Here is a 20,059-nt window from a genome sequence, read left to right as displayed (position 1 = left end):
GCAGGTGGCTTTTTACCAACTTTCCTCTAGCAGTTCCTTCCCTCCATTTAGGAATTTTTTAACTAGTTCTCCTGTGAAGCATCCTCACATGAACCTGACCTTTCTCAGTAGAGGTGTCTCTGGTCATTCTGCCTCCTTTCCAGTGGGGAGATGGTACCCTCAATGAAGCTCTGAGCCATTCGGGGGTTCTGTGCGGCTTTTAGGAGTGAGTTTATGCAGTCGGAAGAGGACTGAGAACTTATGACCTTACAGGGGATTAATAACCTGTAACCAACAGTGCAAAGCCTATGCACTAGCACAGCCTGTTCCGGGAGGCTTGATAGCAGAGGTCCCCACTGCACATTAAGCCACTTTCTTTGCACATAGGCTTGCCATTTGCACACTGGCTGCCAGCCAGGATTCACATTTACAGGCTGCTCCCAGTGATGTATGGGTTGAGCTGGAGGGTTTTATGTCAGGGTTTCATAGCAATGCTAGTCCCCACCTTCATCTCTCCCACCCCACGCTTCGCTTTAGAAATTCAGCAGTGGCACAGCCACCACAGCCGTTCTGTGACCAAGGCCACTGTTCAACGTCTGTGCCATCGACAGGCACCTTGGCCTGTGAAACTGTGATGCTGCCAGAGCTCTGCGGCAGAGCTTCTGTCAGGGGGCCTGGGGGCACCACGGCCTCTGCCTCCAGGGTTTTGGGTGCTGTACCTTCAGATATTTGTCCCTGCTGGGAATCAAAGAAGGTTTCTGGCTCGCTTCCCCTCTGCATCACCCCTGGTGGTGTGACGAGGTGACCCGCCTGTGGAGCCCCAGCGCCTGGTGCCACCCTGGGGCAGTGCCACGAGCCATGCAGGACGGTTGGATCCCACCTCCAAGGGATCACTGGCCAAACTGCCACAGGCTCCATCTCCCTTTTTCCAACTCCTCCATCCCTCTGGCTCCCCCTGCAGAAACATCTCTAAGACGACCTGTCCCCCAGGGAGACAGCAATGCCTGGCAGCCCTGCAGGAGCCCTGAGGGGTGAGAGGGTGATGGCAGGGGATTGTTTGCCCTAGGGAAGCGTGACAGGCCATGCCATGATGTGCTGCATGTGACACCTGATGGCATTGCCAGCAGGAGCACTGTGCTGACATGAAGAAATGCTCCTGGTTTTGTTATTGCTCCGACACATCTCCCGACACAGGGAAGCCGGGGCATGGAGCAATGCCTGAGCAGCTCAGCCGAGGGCAGCGAATGAATTTGGGATGCCTGCCAGCGAGTTGGCACATCCCAATGGTACTTCAGTAACTCAGCTAAATTGTAACCTAAATAAACATGATTTGCTCACAGGACACGGGGTAAATGCTAAAAGCTGTGCTGTGATGCTGATGAGTAAAATCCACCTCTGCAGAGTGGGTCTGTAACAGGGCTGATGCCCAGCCTTGGCACCACAGAATGGGGCTGATGCTCTGCTTGTTCCTGTACAGAGAGGAATTGCACCAGGGGGAAATGCAGTAGTGGAAAAGGAGCTCACAAAGGCATCAAATATTCATGTGCAGTATTTCATAAAGATAGATGGAGAAGGAGTGTTTTATCAGCCAGCAGGAGGAGAGAGTACTAGTAAGTCTCAGTGTAAACAAGCTCTGCGCAGGAGGCTCAGCCCACAGACGTTTATCCATCCATCAAAACCATTTGACTTTTTGCCCTCTTTTCTGGCAAAGGGGACCGGTAACTTCTCCCTGCGTGGGAGCAAACAAGGTGTATGCAGCAGTGATTGACTCACCTAGTGCTTGAGACACACATCAAACAGCCTGCTTGCTGCATTTTGGGGCCCAGCGAGCAATTTATAGAAGGGTTTGCTCAGATAAATAACCAGAGAGATTTATGTAAGGCAACACAAAACACATGTTTTTGGCTACAGAGATGAAGAAATGGATGAGGACTTGCAAGCTGTGTAGCTGAGGTTATTTATGTAAATGTTCCTGTTTGGTAGGATTTATTCTGGGTCTACAGCTTACTTGGCACTGCCTTCAAAAGGCTGCAAAGCAAACAAGCACAGCAGGACCCATCACCTCTTTTACTGGGTTGTCTCAAAGGGGTTAGAGTGTACAGGTTTAAAAGAGGTTTGTCACAGTATCCACGGGTGGGGGTACTGAGTACTGCAGGATACTGAGGAGCTCTGAGATGACACAAGTACCTTTACCTGACACAGTCCTACATGTGTCTTCCCTTTAAGCAGGCACAGCCTTATACCGATGTACTTGGTTTTGGCTACCACATAGGCCTGCCCAGAGCCACATCTGAGATTTCTCGATGCAGGGCTCTCAGCGATGCTCTCCTCGTGTGAGTCCCCAGGAGGTTTGCTGCCGCTCCCTCAGTACAAGCCCCCTGAGACAGGGAAGCTGCCCGAGCAGGAGATGTGATGACAGTTGGGAGCGGATTGTGCATTCCTTTTCCTCCCACACCCGCATGTCTGGTATGCATTTGTCTTCTTTCATTTACTAGAAACACACTGTGAGGCAGTGTTTGCTTTCGATTGGGAACACTTATTACAAATGAAACATCAGGCGGGGTTGTTGCTCACTAGCCTGCCATGAGCATGATGCGACTGCTGGTTGTCCTACTCCCTCGCTGGCACTGTGCTGCTCATCGACAACAGAATGGCAAAGGTCTGGACTGCCCCTGGGCAGCAGGGTTGATTTTGAGGAATGGCTTCTGAACAGGCTTTGGTGCCAAGTAGGAAGTAACTTGTCTCATTTTCTCCTTTGTATTCCTCAAAGGAAATGTTTGGGTAAAAATGGTCACAGTATGTGTTGAAAATAATACTCATTTTGCAGAAATTTGCAGCTAAGATCTGGTGGCAGATGGACAGGCAGCAGCAGACGATCTTCTCCCGTGAATGTGGTCCAGTTGGGCTTGTGCTGCAGCTCATAGCATACCTTAGAGCCAAAATTGGAGTGAAAAACAGAATAAAGATGTATGAAGTTTTCTTATATCTTTCTCCAACTCCACCACATGCTTTTCTAATAGTCTGCAGTTGTTTTTTGTTTTTGTTTTTTTTTTTTTTTTTAAAAAAGATGAATGACTTTCAGCCTGTGGATTGTTAACAAGCTCTTTGCTTGGACTGCCTCCCCTCTGCTGCTGATTGTTTGGGGAATGTTACAAACCAGTGCTCGTTGCCTTCTTTCAGGATAGCAACTGTTCAGAAAGGAGAAGCATTCTTATTAATTCAAAGGACACAGTAATAACTTTCTGTGTGGTACAAAGCTTTTTACAGATTGTTCCAATTAAGAAAAAAGCTACATTTCAGGCACACGGTTATGCAAACAGACCACGTGCCTGAGCACAACGAATTTGTATCTGATCACAAACTTTATTTTGTACCGTGCACTGCCTCAGCTTGCCCAAGTACAGCTTGCTGTTGTGCCCTCCAGAAATTTTGTTGTTTTCAGGTTGTCCCAATACTCAAAGCTGTGATCTGGGGCCACAAATAGATACCATCAGTCATCTGCTAGCTAACATGCATGTATTTGTTCCTTCCCTAGCCTTTTTCATGGCTCCCAGACTACACCTGGAGGCATGGTGTTTAGGATTTTAGAAGCCAAGATAGGCTCCACCTGGGAGAGCCAGGTGCAGGGTGGGCTTGACTGGTTGTGGTTGCCTATGGGAGCACAGCAGGATGCTTAAATATCAATGGCAGGAGGTGGGTAAGGTTTGCTGGGAGATGTCTGGGATTTATTCACGTGGAGGCAGTACCTCTAAACTGCATGCTCATTGGGAAGTGGGCTTTGAGATGTGAGGGGACAAGTCCTGCTTTCCTGTTGCTGCTGTCACTTGATGCCTTGGTTGGAGGTATGGGTACGTGCCCACAATGGCTGCGTTGCCTCCTTTTTGCTGCTGGAAGTTCCCATCAAACTGCCCACCTCAAGAGTCTCTTTTTTTCCCCCCCCCCCATGCCAAAAGAGCACCTTGCAAGTAGGACCTGGAGATGTCTGGCTTTGAAGGTGAGTGTCCTGTCTAGAGAAGAGTGCTACCCTAGGGTCAGAGCATCTGGTATAGCAGGTGGGAGCCACCAGTGTGCCTGGCTCAGTGGGGAGCCTGGGACTTGGGCAGACTGCAGTGGGACCCTAGTGGTATCTGGTGTCCCCACTGAAAGACTTTTCCTTCCATTAACATGTTTGGTAGGAATGCCAAGTTCAGCGTATCACATTCCTTCAGCTATTATGACAGAGCAAATGGGGTTTTCATAGGCCTGGTGTCAACTCCTCTGTGTCCCAGGCTGTCCCATGGCAGCGAGGACTGCTGGGGCCTTTGGGGCCTGGAGCTGCCCACTTGTGCTGCGGGTGCAGGCTGTGCTGAATTTGTGCTCAGCAGCCTCATCCCCAGCAGGCTTTGTGTAGCTGCTGATCTGTGCAGTTCATGAGTTTAGCTCTCTGAGCAGCAAGGTCAGTGTGCTGCTTACCTGCCCTGGCTGGGATTGCTCCCTAAGCAAACAGCCAGGGCTCACAGACCACCCGTTAGTCAGCAGCCTGTTCCCATTAGCTGAGTGCTAGCAACCCCCATGCTGAGGAGGCGAATTGCCCCTGTGCCCTCTGATGAGAAGAGCTTTAATTATAAAGAGAACAAAAAGCACTTTTCCACCAGATTTGGTGGTGCAGGGCTCCCTGGCCTGTTTTGTGTTTTGCTGGCAAATTGAGGGACATGAGCAGGGCTTACAGCCCCTTTCCATGGGGCTGCCAGCTTGCCTGCGGTGCTTGCAGGGGTGCCTGGGCTGGGCCACTGGGGTGCTGTGGTGAGGAGAGGAGCTGATCCCCCAGCTGCAGATGAAACCCCAGCACTCTGCAGTGGCTCTGCTCTCCTGTGAGGAGCTTTTCCCTTCATGTTGGGGTATCCTGAGCCCCTGGAGGAGCTGAGGCTTAGGGTACTGCTTTCATGGCCTGCGAAGGCTGCATCTAAGTAGTGCCGGCAGATACAAATTTTGCTTACTGCCACTGTTTCAGTGGCTTTAATACCTTCATGGGTTGGTGTGCCAGCATTTTCAGCTAGCAGTTATGAAATTAGTTGTGATAGGATTGTGCATCTCTTGTAGCCTATGACAAAATTTGATTTTAAAAGCTGGATTTTAAACTGTAGTGCAAAATTCAAAGAAAACTTTAAATGTTCAGAAAGTCTGGCAGAAAAGGGAGGTCTTAGGTGGGAGGTGAAATTATTTTAATTAATTTGAGCTCTTTATATGATGGAATAACTTCAGTTAAAAGTTAAACTTACTTTAGATTCATGGCACTTTGAAAAACTCTCAGCTTTAAGAAGGTAACATCACATGAGAATGCTGTGCTATCCTGCTCTAGTCAGAAGCCACCCAACATTAGCTTCCAAAATGTAAAGTGAAGTGTCAGAAAACTATATCTTTTAAGTGACCTAAGCTATGCTGGTGAGATGGACTTGGGGGGGGATTAGCTTCTCATTGGCATGAGGAGAGACAGAAATGGAGACAAGGTTTTGTTCGGTGCTCTGTGACCTTGATAAACCAGGCATCACAAATCACCAGTTCTGATCCAGGACTTCGCAACCCTTAACAGGCAGGAGGTGGAAGTGCCTTATCCTTTGAGGAGATCCTCCTGTTTCTTACTTGCCTGTTAAATTATCAGCTCCCAAAATAGCAATGTATAGTAGCCACATCCATAATTCATAATTAAAACTTCTACTGGTGTTCAGGCCCCACTGTTGCTTTGACCTTTCTGTCTCTCCATGAGCATCTATTTCAAGGGATGTGTGCCCTGCTCCTAGGGGAGAGCCCTGACACTCATCCTATCAAGCTAACAGAAGGTCATACAATAGACATAAAAATATTATAGATCACTCCCACATACTTCACCCATGGCCAAACACTGTAACAGGGAACAAGCAGGCTTATAGCAGGGCATCCAATAAATCTGGAGAGGTATTAGGCAGAACTGAAGCTGTACAGCTGTTGGGGTGGAGGGTAGGTACATAAGGAAGGTTATGGAAATGAGCCTTATCTTCCCTGTAGCAGTTTGGAAGCAAATCTGTACTTCAGGAATATCTGTAAAAGATGTAAATGTTTCATTTGACAAAAGATATTGCTTGCTATTTATTCATCAGCTGTATTGTGTAGCGATCCCCTAAATTTAGTGAAGTAGGTTTGTAGCAATGCTGTTCTGCTCATTTGCTTTCTCACTAGTGGTTGTATCAGTTAAGGGGCTTATTCCATGTCTGACCCATCTCACAATGGTATCTCTCCTGAAGCCCTGTGCTCCTCCTTGCCATGGTCTCACTGCTGCCAGAGGGGCAGGTTTTAGCTTTGTCACCTGGATCCTGGGAGCAGTGCATAATTCAGCCTTTCTGTACAGAGGATCTGCAATGTGTCCTACGGGCTGTCCTTCTGCTGCACAGCTCCAGCCCACCCTCCCGCTGCTTTGTCCTGGGCTCTGCTTGCAGCAATGAGTGGGCCTGCCATACCTGCTGGCATTGCCAGCCCAGCAGGCAGCCAGGGCACATCTCAGCCCCTGTGGCAGGCCTGGGGGGGTTGTGACCTTTCTTATGCATCCCCTATCTGCTCTGGGCTGTAGCCTGCTTCTGTCCTGAGATTGGGTGATTTGGGTGAGTTGTACCCTGTGGGGTGACTCTGGTTGCTGCGCTGACTCCTGCAGTGACACTAGCTTTCAGGCTCAGAGCTGATCCTTACAGGCTCATTTGAAGTACATTTCCACTGAAAGGATGGTCATGGATGCATTTCCCAATGAGTTCTCTGTGTGGTAATTAGCTGGAAGTTGAAGGTGTTGGAAGTGTCTACAGACAATTGACAATTCTAAGAATTTGGTGTGCTTCTGTCATCAAGGGTTAGAGTGCTCATGTGGGCATTGCATGAACAGTGGAGCAGGCTGCCAGGCTGGGTGTGCTGGGGGTGCTGGAGGTCAGGACCTGTTAAAACTTCATCTTGAAGTAAATTAAAGTGTTGGTAATGTGCTGCAGGGTTAGGGTCACATGCAGTCACTAGATTTTTCTCAGGGTTATTTTGCTGCTCTCACACTGAAACTTTGTATACGGGGGAGGGTATGGTGAGACAGGATTCCAACTTTTCCCCTATGAGCCTTTTGGCTAAATGTCAGGGGCTGGGGTGGAGGTGTCAGCCATGCTGTCTGGGAGGAGGGGAGTCTGATTTCCTGCATCTGCATGCTGCTGGGAAGCCCTGGTGCAACTTTGGGGTGCAGTGTGTAAATGAGTAAATGAGTGAGCGCTGCAGTGGTTCTGGGTCCAGGCTGGCCTGTGAGAGGGGTCCCTCTGACCCCTGCTCGCCCACAGGCTGGGCATGAGAGGAAGATGGACTGTGAGGAAGCAGCTTCCCCAGGGAAGTGCCTGCAGGGACAGAAACCCAAAACTTCTGGAGCAGAGCCAGGCATTGATGAAGAAAAAAAGCTAACTTCCCCTTGTGGAGCTCATAGTACAGGAAGCGTGGCCGCCTGGGATGTGTAAACATAGGCATGGTAACTCAGTGCTGCGCTTGTCTGAGAACTCCCCAGATCCAGGGTCTCTCTGTTAAGGTTGGTGGTGGTAGTGGGGAATGGACTGGTCCTATGGCTTCTTCCACTCCATCCCCCCAGTGTGCTCCCAGTGTGTAGGTGAAGGGCAGTGGTATAAAATAACTGGCATGAGCTTTCACCTGGTTCCTTTGGCTTTCCACATGGCCTGGGATGGTCAGCATGGTTCTGTGCCAGTTTCCACAGGGGTATAAGCTATTGCTTCAAACTTCTGTGAGGCAGTTTGGTGTAGCCAAGTGAGAAAAGATATTGGGATGTGTCAATGCCAAATACTATTAGACTGTCACTCGCAGCTGTGATCTCTAACTGCTTATGGTGCAATATGCACACAGCACTTGGCATGGACTTGCTGATGGTAGGAGTCTGGTGGGTGGAAATTGCTTGAAGAACCCATATGGCTCCTTAGGCTTTATTTGGCTATTCCAACAAGAGGTCTGTGCCTTTAGGAAGGTGGTGCCAGAGATGTTCCAAGCAGATTTAAGTAGATAGCTTTCTTGCATGAAGAAAACATCTGGAGTAGAAATCCAGAAGACCCCAGCTGCAGAAGTAACATCTAGGATATATGCAAAGTGTTCTTTTATTTCCAAGAGTCTTTTGTTGTAGTAATTGTTATTCAGGTGTTTTTTTCTCACCATGCTTTAAGGAGTGGCTCAATGCAAAACACTGTCCTTCCAAATGAAGGAGCAGCTATGTGTGCTAGCTGGGTTGCTTGGTTTTCTGTTCCAGGAAAAGGGGAACCCTAGTGCTCAGCTGTTCCTAAAACATTGCTGCTGAATAAAACCTAACAGACACAGCAGGACTTTTGAAGCAGACAACTGTGGGGTTGAGATCTTTTCCCTCACACAGCTCAGCACCTGTGTGTTCACAGCTGGCAAGGCAGGGTCTCAGCTGTGCTCAAACTCAGCCCTGGTGAGTGGCCTTGTGGCAGGGGTGGGCCAGTGAGAGCCAGGAGGAGCTGGGTCCAGCCAGGACTGGCAGGGAGCTAATTACTGCTCAGGTTAGGCTCACTGTTTGCAAAATTAGTGATCAAAGGGATGTTATCGGTAAGGCTTGTGCAGCTCAAATTAGAACCTGTCCCACCTTAGTCCATGATGTTGCAACACTGTCCTGTGAAACCTCAATGAAACACAACAGCCGATGTGCTGATGGCAGAAGATGTGTGATGCTCAGTTGTGAAGGCTCGTTTCACTTACTGCTGAAAAGCTGCCAGTCTCCCTTCCTGGACTAGTATCTCCCTGGGGATCTGTAACACTGGTTTATGTATTTGCCTGAGTGCCTGTTGGCTTTGTCAGCGCAGAGCCCTCACGCTGCTCTGTCGTGTTCAGCTGGGGGAGAGCAGAAGTGGGTGAGGTGACATTGCCCAGACCTCTCTTTTGGGCAGCGCCCAGAGATGCAGGCAGCTCTACACTGAAATGAAGCTCTTGGTAGCAGACTGAGCATATCAAGCACTCAGTGCCCTGGCAGCACTTCTGAAAGCCAAACCCGGAGTGAATGACAAAGTGTTTTTCCGTTCCCTGGAAAGTGCATGCTCCCAAACTGTTTTCCTTGCTGCCCCTCTATTCACTGTGTGTGGAAGATTTGTTTATGTTAGGCTGTGTAAGAAATATCTACGTGTTATCTCAGAGCTAGGCAGATAAATCCTAGGGAAGATTTACTTGAGTGTAAATCAAAGGTTTTGTTTTCTTGGACAGTTCTTTAGTGTCTTGAGTTGAAATCCATCATGTTATCCCTGCAGCACTCCAGCATTTTAGGGGAATTTGGAAACTTTGCCATCTACCACAGTTTGTAACAAGACTGGAAGTAGTGAACATATTGCTGTCTTCTCTACTCCTAGAGCTTCTGCTCTGCTGTCTTCCATGAAACTTATTAATAATGTTTAAGAGCTCTGAAGCCCAGATGAGAGCTGTGTAAATGAGATATAACCCAAATCCATGACAGGCACCCCTAGCTGTGTGAACAGATTCTGTAGCAGCCCTGAGCTAAGCCTGTTTAACTGTATGCAACTGATGTGCTCAAGGATGTATTAAACCAGCTTTTCTGTATAGGAGCAGGAAAACATGCCCATGGCTGCTGTACTTTACTATATTTTCCAAAGTGTTTCAGGCAGGAGTTATAAGGACTTTGATTTAAATCAATGTAAAATGCAATTGTTCCTGAATTTCTTGCTGAAGTGCTAGATTTTCCTGCATTTTATCATTTACTTATAGGTACCAGACAGTGTGCTGTTCTGCTCCATCTGCACCTGACATTTGAGGAGGTTTTTGGGAGCCACAAGCTTCCTACATGCTCAGATTTCTTACCTGGGTAGAAAGAACAAGGAGCTGTTTCTTGTCCTCGTACCTTGTAGGTACATCTGTGGAGGTAATGCTTTAGAAATGGGTGATGCTTGCATCTCCAGCTTCTGCTTGTGAAATATGCCTGTAAGCAGAATATAGGTCTCAGTATATTCCCAGCTGGATATGGGCAGTCCAAGAAATGCTGCCAGAACTCTGGAGATTCACCAGAACAGTATGGGTCTGGGTTATGTAGAGAGTTGAGCAGGATCAGTTCTGTGTGTTGACAGACAGTTTATGGTTTGTGTATAGCAGCTTGGCTTCCTGGGCTGATCGTTGTGTTCAGTGTGATTTGGAGGCATTCCTGTTGAGAAATTGAGTCCTGCCTCCAATGCTGCATCCATAGGGCAAGCTGTAGGCTTGCTGCTGTCTGCTTTTGCCAGCAACATGAGCACCTCTCAGGCAATCACACATATGCAAGTCAAATCATTTTCAAGTATAACCAAATAGTTAGTAGTTGTTGGTGCAACCCTTCAGACTGAAAAGTGAAGTGGCCCTGAGGCTGAGCTCCGCATCTGGCTGTTGGGCTGGGGTGAAGCTGAGTGCACGGGGCTGGTCTGGAGGAGAGGGGAATTGAGACTCTCAGCCAAAGGTGCTAACTAGGATCACAGGGAAGGATGGAAAACCAGGTGCAGGATCAAGAGTGGTGTTTTCATGGTGTGATTCCAGCAACAGGGCAGAGAGCTTAAGAGATAAAAGGATAATTAGCTAGAGCCCCGGGTGTTGTTTGGTATGTGCCTTGTGTTAGGAAACCAGCATCTTTAAGGAAGAATCTTCCTTTGGGATTTAAATGCTGGGTTCAAATAGCAGTCAGGACAAGGAGAAGTTGTTTCCCATGTCACATCAAACTGGAAATGGCAAGATATCCAAACCAATTGGATTCTTGCACTGTCAGGTGCAGAAGGCTGAGAATTGCTAGCCAATACTTTCCTAAGCTGTTTAATTCAAGTTGCTAGTGTGTAAAGCTGCTGCCTTCATTTTTACTCAGAATCCCTAAGGATCACCTTCTCTTCCTTTTGGCTTGGGGATCATCAAAAGCAGAGCTCAAATGACCAGTCCTCTTGCACAGCACCTTTGAAATGAGGCAGCTTTCTCAGAATTTGTGCAGCTGCAGGCCACCAGACACTCACAGATTTTTTTTTTTTGTTCTGTCCATGTTTTGGGCTCCAGCATCAGAGCTGGACAGTATTGTTCCTGCACTGCTGCTGGAGGTTTTCTGTCTTGGTACTGATGCTGTCAAGGTTTCCTGTTGGCATGAGGCTCCAGCAATCAGCACGTGCCTTTGCATCACATCACGAAGTATCCTGTCAGTGTATTGCTGGTGCTTACAAAGGATATAGCTTGCAGAAGTGAACTCATCAGGAGTTTAAGGTACCCTTTTCTATGCTGATGGGATTGTCCAGGGTTTTAATGTCTTCTAAGCTCCTTAACAAAACGAGTCTGCTGCTGCATTTGTCTCAATTGCACATAAGTATATTTGGGGGGCACTGTTAGTGTCCATTATCAGACAAATCTTCTTCCAGGGAATTCCCTTTTCTGTGATGTAAGTCTGTCTCAGAAGTCAATAGCAATTCAGACAGCTCCTATGAGCAAGTTCAAATCAGTTAACTTCTGTTCAGATTGAGATATCTTTGGCAACTTTCTGGAAAGTCTGGATAAACAAGATGTCTAAAATCTGTTATGGAGACACTACTTTGTCAAAGTTTTCTTGGAAGCAAGTTAATTCTGGACAAGAAGCAGCTTTGAACTCATTAATTTAATATTTTAGTGTTAAATGGGGTGAAAATGTTTCCTATGCCAGAAGGAGTACAGAATCAGTTTTGCTCAGGGCAGAAATATATTTCTTTTGGTTCTACCTGAGACACGGACAGTGTGGCCATATGCCTACTTCAGTTTGTTACTGTTAAGGGATCCAGCATGTTATTACCTTATTTTGTTCTTCAGGGTTCATTCAGTTTCCACTGTGGACTAGGGGTGATAACTTCAGAGCCTTACATTCTGCTTTTCATGTTATTTTTCAGAGCCATTTTCTGTCCAGATCTCCCTGGCACAGCTCTGTGCTTTGTTTCTTTTCACCTAGTTCCAGGTAATCTCTAGCAGACATCAGATGAACAGAGCATTTCAGAATTCTGCCTTTTTGGAAAGGCCCTGCTATTACAATCTAATGTAAAATTCACTGCTCTGATCCAGTCTTCACTTCCACAGGCTGATTCATCTGTTTCTGGAGTCACCTGCACAGATGCTGCTCCCCTGGATGCCCTCTTGCATGGTTATAAGACCTAAAAAAACTATTTGCATTTAAAACTGGATGATATGACATGGCCTGATGTTTTAGTTGTGTCAGTCTTAAAACCAGATTCCCATCTTAAACCTGCCAAAAACTGAAGAGGATAGATAGTATCCCAGCTGATGGCAGAGGCAGGAGGGGGCTGGGATAGAAAGCTTGCTGCTCTCTCCAGCACTTGTGATTAGCAGTGTTCATGAACAAATACCTGCAGCCTTTTTGCAGACCCTGTATGAGAAGCTGAGGATTTCATTAAATCTGCAATTCTTTGCATATCTACGAATGTGCAGAAGCAAACATGAGATTTCCAGGGATTCCCAGTTGTTGGAAGCATTTACTTCCAGGGTAAGATCCATTTGAAGGAAAAATGTCCTGTTGTCTGATACTTCTTTGAATTCTGGGAAAGATGTAGTGCTTTGTAAATGTCCTAAACCACTTGTGAGACCCCCCTATAAGCAATTCCACTGCCAGGGCTAATCCACAGCCCCTGTCCCAGCCCCCATTTGAGTTTTGCTGGTCTTCCCTTTCCTTCTGGCTTTTTTAGCTAATCTCCTACTCAGCCTGTCTCTGTGTAGTTGTTGCTTTGGCCCATCTATTGATTTTTGATGTTAATTTCCCCAAAGCAGTGGGCAGAGCTTGAGTGTATAGAATTTTCTAGGGAATTTTAGAGCTCAAAAATTGCTGTCTTGAGACTCCTTTTTGAATGCCATGCTATTTGTTGTCCTCACTAGTGCTTTATCCCTTCCAGATGTTTTCGCAGACTTCTTCCCCTAGGAGGTGCTCTGAGATAATTTCCCAGTGTTGATAAACTGGTGAGTGTTTTCTGAGTTTGTTCCTGAAATCCTTGTTTAAACCACACCAGGAGAGCCTGCTAATTTTTTCGATGTTTTTCTGCTATAATCTAATACTTGACAGCTGAGACTCTCACCATGAACAGAATCTGTTCAGCTTAGTTATTTTGTAATCAAAGCCTGGGAAGGAGAAAAAAGAAAAAAAACTCACTGGAAAGTGTTGAAGTTGCATCCTGGGCCTGCTAAAACAAAGAATAGTATAATGCATTTTTTAAACTGTAAATCTGAGCAAATATCCTTTCAGAATGTGCTCTGGGATTGATGCTTGGCAGAAGATCATGACTGAAGACAGGGATATATTTGGCCCCAGTTAGGATTTCCCTTCGTTTTGTAGCCAAGTGCAAAACCACCATCCAGCTGCATTACTAGATATAGCACTGACCTTTTTACCTTATTGGACTGTAGTTTGACTCTTAATTGAAATTGCTCTATAATTACACCTTATGTCCCAATGGATGCTTCTGTCTCATAAAACCAACACAGCATATTGGAACAATCTGCTTGCAAGTGATACAGAGCAGGCTAAGAGGAATGACTGCCTCTCATCTTCACTGGTGGTGGCTCCTCCTGGATGCTCTTCCATAGCAGCTCTGGAAGGAGATGTACACCTGGGTTTTAAATGGGTCAGGGAGGTCGTGGCTGGTTCCAGGGGAGTCAGTTCTTCACTTCAGCTGACTGTCCAGAACATTCCCATGAAATAAAAGCAAAGCCCCCAAGGCTGTTGGAAAAATTTCCTTGAGATCTTATGGCAGGAAGAAGTTGTCTGTGGAAATAGCATGGTCCTTCAAGCCTGCAGTGACACTGCAACAGAGGGCATGTGCAGATAAACACCCCAATGCTGAGTGGCAGGAATGTGGGGCTTCCTGGCTCCAGCACTGGCATCATTGTCCTGGCCATGTTTCAACCACGTAATAAGAAAAGTACTTGATTTCCATCAGCCTCACTGCTGCCTCCCTTGCAAAAACTTCCTGTGGGACAGTAGGTGCCAGCTGCATGTTTAGCTATACTCCCGATCAAGTTCCAGGAGAATGGGGGCATAAATGTACTGCTAGGTTTAACATGTTCACTCTTGCCTCCTGTGGTTCCGATGCCTTCTTATTGGAATAAAATGCAGCTTTCACCAAAAGTCTCAGTGAACTTTGTGGCAAAGAATATAGTGGGATTTCTGTGGAAGATCACTTGCATTTGCTCTCTGTACCTTGATGTTCTGCCTAGAAAAGGGGATGCAGCAGTGTTTTTGTAATACTGATGGCTGCAGGCTGTGTCAGCAGGGAGTGGATGGGCTCTGGCTGATTTGGCAGTCAGGTGTGAGTAAGGTAATGCTTCCCACCTAATGAGCAAGATTAAGATGAGTATTAAAAAAGAGAAGCTTCTGTAGCTGAAATAATATCCGTAAAATACAACACAGAAATGCTATAGTAGTGAGCCAATTCTGCAGTTTAGTAGAGCTGAAGCAGTAGTCATTTGGCATGATGCATGCAAAAACTCAAGTCAATTATTCCTTCCTGAACTGTCCAAACTACCTTTAATGGTCTTGAGTAATGGCATATCTGTCAGTCTTGCCTGGACTACTCCTTGGTCGAGGATCTCTTTCTTCCTATCCATCTGTGTTCACTTTTGGTCAGATTCATCCAGTTTTACCTGCTCTGGGCCTTCTTTCTCTCACAGATTCTGCTTTATACATGCCTGAGAGCTGCACAAACAGCCTGTACCTCTCTAGGAAAGTTACCTGTCCCAGGAGGGATTTGCCAGTGCTGAAGATGGGTTATCCATCATGATCAAAATGTGTTATGGAGACAAGTGTGGAGTCCTGGGGACTTGCCTGAGAAGTTGGGTAATTGGTTGCATGTGAAGCTGCTTAATCACTGTCAACTTGTGTGTTGAGTGGATGAAAAGAGTCTTGTGGTGGTTTGGGGCTGTCTGGAGGGGATGTGCAGTGCTGCAGAGCAGTTGGAGTGATGCTGTTATGTTCAGTGTGAATTATGCTGGTTAAGTCATAGGAATATGGTGTAAAGACTGTATCCATGTCCCAAAACACATGCACATGCTCAGGATGGCACAGGACTGAGGGACAGATAGGTAGACATTCGTCATTAGTGTTCATCTGGGGGGAGTGTGAATGAGCTATGAAGACCTCACATCAGGTGAGCACCTAAAACTAGGTGGAAGAAACCGGGCTTTGATTTCTCAGCATGGCAACTCTTGTCCTTTAGTTGTTTTATCTGTAAATTGGGGTAATTTTACCCTACCCTCACAGGAGCATATTAAATTTAGTGTTTGGGGGGGCACTGAGACTGAACAGTGGTGAGCAGGATATGTGAAGGGAGGTGAAAGTAAGAGCGCTGTGCAGACAGCAAGGCTTAGGAGCCCGTGCTGAGCAATGGAGTTTAAAAGAAAATAGTGAGAAGCTGTTAAATGAGTCCTGTCCTTCCTGTGTGCTGACTGAGGCTGGGATCTTGTGGAGCAATAGTCCATGAACTGTATTTTAATGCTAGCTACACTGGAAGCTTCTGTGTTATAATGGTGGTTTTGGCTTTCATTCAGTATAGCTCAAGTGGGGATGGGTATAAATACTGTCATGAGGCACATAAGGAGGATGCTGGGCACATGGGAGATGCAATTGAAGCTCTGTGCATGCTGACCCCTCTGAGCAGCTTTCCTCTTTAGCTGGGTTGCTGTGAGTATATTTCATGAGCGCAGGGATAGTGACCAAGAGTAATCTTTGTAAGAAATGGCAAGCCTAGAATGATGGGTATTATCTTTGTCTGAAGAACTTGCGGAGCCTGATGGCAAACTGCCATTTTGCCAGTTGATGGAAATAATTTCCCTGAAACTATTTGCAACTACCTGGTAATCAGCTTTCTCCAGCTCATGTCATGACATCTGGAAATGCCCAAAGCCTGGCTATTAACAACTGGGTTTCAGCTCAGCAGGAGGACTTTGGGCTCTTGATTTGCTGATCAAAGAAGCAGGCAGATACTGCTGCTGTTGGGTCTTCTGGTGTGAAATAGAGCATGCTTACATCTGAGGGCAGCATTGCTGTGTGGGGCACTCCACCTCCCAGCAGCCTACTATTCACCCTCCTGTGCATGAAAAGTAGGCTGTGTACACTTGTGAATCAAGCATGGATGGGTAGCTCCCCCCTTCCACTTGAGATTGTTTAGGTTTGGGGTTGTCCAAGGGGCTTGGGGAATGCAGCACTTGGCTCCCACAGTGGGCTGGTATCAAACATCCCTGCAGGCAGATTGAAAGCTCCAGGGAAAGCTTTCCTGTCCAGAGCATTAGCTTGATTATTTTTTTGCTTTTTAGATGAGAGAAAGGAGTTCAGAAGTTTCAATGTTTAAGGAAAACCTATAGCAAAACCTGCCTGCCAAATTTAAGCACTACTTTGCCCAGAAGCTACCTGTTCAGTGCGGGACCATGTCCCCAGTAGAACCCCAGCCCCAGCTTGCACTGATGTCAACCCTTCCCATCTTCCCATTCCAGAGTGTCCTGGTGCTTGGCTGACCCTGTGCTGCTGCCCCCATAAACATTCTTTTTATCAAGTAGTGAGGCTTAAAACAAAATCCAAGATTCCCATTTCCTTTCCTGAACACTTACTCTGGACAAAGCATCCTACACATTAAGAGGTAGGATGAAAATCACAAGACTTTGACACCAAAGAATTCTTCTCAAGTTTGGCCCAAGCTTCAGGTTTTTGAGAAATAATTTTCATTGGTTGTCCTAGGGGAGTGCTTCTAAACAAATATGTTTTACACTGATGTTTACAATAAGATGGAGTAGCCAGAAAATCTGAAACCAGAGAAGAAATTGGTCAGTGTCTTTGCCAATGGAGAAGTTCAAGTAAATAAAGAGCATCTGTTATGAAAATATCTTTTGAGAGGTGTTGTCCAGTCCAGGCTCTCGAAGGCTATTAGCACCAGTGTTGAGAACTCCTGGCTTATCCTTAGTTTGTTTCAACTTGTTCACATGCATTGAAGTGAGAAACGGACAGTTTCACAAAGCCTTTTATTCATTGCTATACATGTTTCATATTACAGCTTTCTGTACAGACAATTACTTTGTCTTGATGTTACTGCTTTTTGTTTGCTAATAGTCAGAGTTTGCCAAAAATTGATGCCTTTCTGGGGCCTTTGCTGCAGACTGTTTTCTTTGTAATTACCACTGATTCAGCAAAGCTCTTCTAATTTTTTGTATATCAGACCAGCTTTTGACTTTAGGGGTATACCCTTACATTTACCTTGAAGTCTGCAGTTTACTGGATTGTGGCCTAATCTGGGAATGATCTTCAACACAGGTGGTTCTGAATAATTAAGATATCATTTGTCAGTCACCAAATGAAGTACTAGCCTGTTTAGGGTTGCATCTCAGCAATGGTGATGCCTGTAGCTTTCTGAGGCATTCAGCTCCCCACAGGACCAGCTCTGAGCACAAGCACTTGCTTATCAGGCAGCCTTCTCACTGGCATGGATGTGAACTTCTCTTGAGACTTGGAGCCTGTCCCAGAAAGATTCATATGGACAATGGGGATGTGTTAATCTGTGAACAATTGGTCTGGTAAAACCAGATTAGGCTCCCAGACAGCTCTTCTGTTCATTGTTCAGCCACATGGCATTCAGCATGTGCAACCACAACTGGTGATTTAAATGCTCATTTGCCTTGTAATGAGCATGCCACTTACCTTCAGAGAGATTCACTTTTTTTTTTTAATTTTACTAGCTCTCAAGATTTCTGAAATGTAGGAAACTCACTTTAAAATGCTTTTCATTCCATGCTCAAGACAGAAGAGCCTTTTAGCCTTGCGATGAAGATGCCATTGCGTTATTTGAAATTGTTTTCTACTTTTATGTGGTTAATACTACTTTACAAGACAATATGGAAAATTCAGAGGTCATGTTGCTGCTAAGTCAGCACATTAAGTGCATGTTAAGATGTGCATTTAGCGCATGGGGAATATGAGTTCTGCATAACCATTGTGCCAAAAGGAGACGGTAAATCCTTCAGAGCAGGGAGAAGTTCTGGTTTAGAAATAAATACAGCAAAAGCTTTCTATATTACTATGTGCTTCATGCTTTACCATAGTAAACAATTTACTTTATAAGCAATAGGCATATGCTCAGAGAACTCCCCTTCCTCAGTCCGAGTTTCCATCACTGCAGGCAATGTACTCCACCTTCCTGCGTGTAGAAGGGGGGAAAAGATGGTGAGAAGGGGGAGGTATCTCTGCTCTTTTCCAATTGCTTCTTGCAAATGCAATGCTAAATGTTGTCCGTGTGCAGGAGGACAGTTCTGGGAGTACAGCAACCCATCAGAAAATCCTGTTCGAAGTTTTCCACCAAAACTCATCAAGTTTCCCAAGAAGCCTGTAGGAGGGTCTGGCAGGCAGGTAACAAAGATGATTCCTAGCAAAAAGGTTTATAATACTGGCAAATGGGAGTTTTGAAGCTAATCACCAACATCTTGGTTTATGACCTGACTATGGACTTCAAATGTATGCAAAAATAACAAAAACCTCCCTTTGCTGGCAGGGATTCCTCAACTTCTTTAGAAATGTCTCTGTTCTGCATACTTATCTACTGTATCTTGGATAAGACTTTTCTTATCACCTTGCCTTACATGGTGTGGAAGCAGGAGAGCTGCATCCTTGGGAACGCTTTTTCTGTCCTTCTGAGATCATTGCAGAAATATAAGTGCATTTTTGTATTATGGCTGAATTCTCCGTGTGAAAGTGATTGGGCATTTCACTAGCTTAACTATTGTGGAAAATCAATATATGCGTATGTTTTATGCTGGCTAGCTTGATAAGATATCTTCCATTATTTTATAAACCTGATCTCCTTGGACCATTGTTAATTGTATGTGGCATGTTAATTGTTTCATAGTTCTGACTGAGCTTTCTGCTTTGGGTTGTGTATGGGGTCTACCTGGGTAGCTGTAATACAATTTAAGCTGTTTGTCCTCACTGTGAGCCTTCAATGGATCAGAGGTTTACTGGCAAGTATCCAACACTCAGAAAACATCAATGCAAATGAAAGGAGTTCTGCATAACTCCAGAAAATACTTAATTTAGTAAGTCTGGCCACCAAATTCTTGGCTCTTCTCCTATGGCTGCATGCTTTTCAATCATACTGAACTGTGGAGGGTGGTGGGGGAGAAACTACAGCAGCCAGACTGCAGAATGGCCACTAGTCTTCAAAGAAGGGAAGATATAAGCTGCTTCCAAATTTTCTTCACATCTAAGTCTGTGAATGGTCTCCTTGTCCTCTCCAGGGGCATTTTAGGAACTTATGATCAGTGACCGAGGACTTTTCTGTAAAACCCAAAGTGGTGTACTGACAGCCTTGACTAGTACAAGTTTATTGGACTAGCCATATAACAATGCTCTGGAAATTCCTTTCAACAACAACATTTTGTGGTCTATATGATATTGCTGACAGAATATCCAGAGGTCTTGGTCAGTTGGGAAATGATTAAGATTTTTTTTAAAGGTGTTTTTTTGTGTTGGTTGTTCTCAAATGAAACACAGATGCAAGACTGCTTGAGCTATAAATCTGGCCTCAATCATTCATTTCAACATCATACTGTGCAGAACGGCCTCCACTTAAGTCATTTCCAAATGACTGAACTTCACATTTTATTCTGTTATTGTCATCAACCTCAGCAGATGTCATAATCAAGGAAGAGCCACTAATGAGAAGCTGCTGGTAAATTTGACATGTCTCAGTCACTTCCACGTGAATACCTGGAGAGCAGACTGCATCTACAACTGCCCACATGAATCAAAAACAAAACTAAGAGTGAGTGGGTACGTTAGCTGTTCTTTCAGACTGCTCTGTGTAATCAATGTAGCCTAGTCAGGATATAGGCAGGAGACAACCTGACTCATGGAAAAGGTGAACTTTTTGGGCCAGATGACCTCCTGACGTGAGGTCCTTTCCAATGTTAACCATTCCAGGTTTATGATTCCACAATTACACTGCAACTAGAGCTGGAGAGATACTTCTTACACTAAACTGACTATGCTGAGCAGTGATCATCTTATAACCCAACTTCAGTCTAAGAT

General features: G+C 45.7%; 1 long non-coding RNA gene across 1 annotated transcript; it reads left to right on the top strand.

The window, feature by feature from the left end:
• The first annotated feature begins 3,692 nt into the window (after window positions 1-3,692).
• Window positions 3,693-19,844, top strand: LOC137859838 (uncharacterized). Its single transcript, XR_011098595.1, has 5 exons — window positions 3,693-3,821; window positions 3,933-3,973; window positions 12,360-12,490; window positions 12,894-12,957; window positions 14,665-19,844. It is a non-coding gene; the product is annotated as an uncharacterized lncRNA (long non-coding RNA).
• The last annotated feature ends 215 nt before the right edge of the window (window positions 19,845-20,059 follow it).

The sequence above is a fragment of the Anas acuta genome, chromosome 7 (genome assembly GCF_963932015.1).
Source record: "Anas acuta chromosome 7, bAnaAcu1.1, whole genome shotgun sequence".
In the NCBI taxonomy this organism is placed as follows: domain Eukaryota; kingdom Metazoa; phylum Chordata; class Aves; order Anseriformes; family Anatidae; genus Anas; species Anas acuta.
The sequence above is the reverse complement of the archived record's forward strand: the minus strand, read 5'-3'. Positions and strand labels throughout refer to the sequence as shown.